Source organism: Triticum urartu, chromosome 2A (genome assembly GCF_056163025.1).
Source record: "Triticum urartu cultivar PI428250 chromosome 2A, HENAU_Tu73, whole genome shotgun sequence".
Lineage (NCBI taxonomy): Eukaryota > Viridiplantae > Streptophyta > Magnoliopsida > Poales > Poaceae > Triticum > Triticum urartu.
In genome coordinates this window covers 402,915,458-402,916,908 of record NC_141874.1, presented here as the reverse complement: position 1 = coordinate 402,916,908, position 1,451 = coordinate 402,915,458, and the positions used below count along the sequence as shown (strand labels likewise).

Here is a 1,451-nt window from a genome sequence, read left to right as displayed (position 1 = left end):
CATGGGTAACCCAACCGTGTCATTTTACACAGCCCTTGGGAGTAGGCGAATTTTGAGGCGAGTGGGGCGGCATTCAATATTCACTGCCCTTATAAGGAGATAAGATTCCCCTTTCTTCTCCCACGCCTTCTCTCTTCTCCTGCCTTTCCACTCTTGAGCTCCAGCGTCCAAGTTCTCATGTCTTCCCCACTTGAGAAAGCACTCCAACCATGTCCGGATCAGGAGCTGGTGGCAAGTGGATGGCTTCTTCTGTCAAGAAGAAAGACATCAAGGAGCTTCGAGAGGCCGGATACCTAGCCAAGGAGATCGTTCACCGTCTCCCGGATGAAGGATAGATCGTCCCTACCCCAGAGCCCAATGAGAGGGTTGTATTTCTCACACACTTCGTCCGCAGGTTGGGATTCCCTCTCCACCCATTTGTCCGCGGACTGATGTTTTACTACGGGCTAGATTTCCATGATCTAGCCCCCAATTTTGTCCTCAACATCTCAGCATTCATAATCGTTTGCGAGGCATTCCTCCGTATCCCACCTCACTTCGGCCTATGGCTGAAGACGTTCAATGTAAATCCGAAGGTGGTGAGAGGCCAACAAGCAGAGTGCGGAGGCGCCATAGTGCGCAAGATGCCCAACGTGATATGGCCCGAAGGTTCCTTCGTGGAGATGGTGAAGGGGTGGCAGTCGGGGTGGTTCTACATCACCGAGCCGCGCGACACCAACTGGGCGGCGGCCCCCGAATTTCGATCCAGAACTCCGCTGCGGCTTACCTCCTGGCAAGAGAAGGGCCTCGCCTGGGGCTCTTCGAGCGAGCTGACTGGGCTCCAGACGTGCGTTCAGAACATGCTAACCAAGAGGATCAAACTCGTCAACGTGATCCAGGTTATGCTCATTCGCTAGATCCTTCCATGCCAACACCGGACTTGCTTTTTGTGGGAGTTCAATCCGGCCAAGCATCAGACACTATGAGAGCTCTTCAGCACAATGCACGAAGATATCTAGAAAGTTCTCTTCAAGGCCGATGAGACACTACCGCCCATGACTGAAGATCGCGGGCTCAGCTTAAAGCGCCAGGCCAATTCGGTAAGTTCTTTCTTGTATTCAAGGTATAGCCTTTACTGGCATATTTTGGGAACGAGTCTAAGCCTTCCTATCAATTTTCAGGCCTGGATCGACATAGCGGAGCGGATTAATTATCCCGCTCCACTTCCCGAAGACGAGGAAACCCCACTCCTAATGAAGATGCTATTCGCGGCGCCTTATGATGTGCCGGAGAAGAAGGCCAAGAAGACGACCAAAGGGAGCAGGAGCGGCCTTCGCCGAAAGAATGCTTCGGACATGTCGTCCAAAGACGAGATTGACTCTTCGGTCACCGAAGACGACGGTGAGGAGGAAGAAGAAAGCGGCTTCCCCCCAGAGGGGGGAAAGAAGAAAAGAGAGGCCTCCACGAATCTG

General features: G+C 53.0%; 1 pseudogene; it reads left to right on the top strand.

Moving 5' to 3' along the window:
• Positions 1 to 209: 209 nt before the first annotated feature.
• Positions 210 to 896, top strand: LOC147985265 (uncharacterized; annotated as a pseudogene).
• Positions 897 to 1,451: the final 555 nt, after the last annotated feature.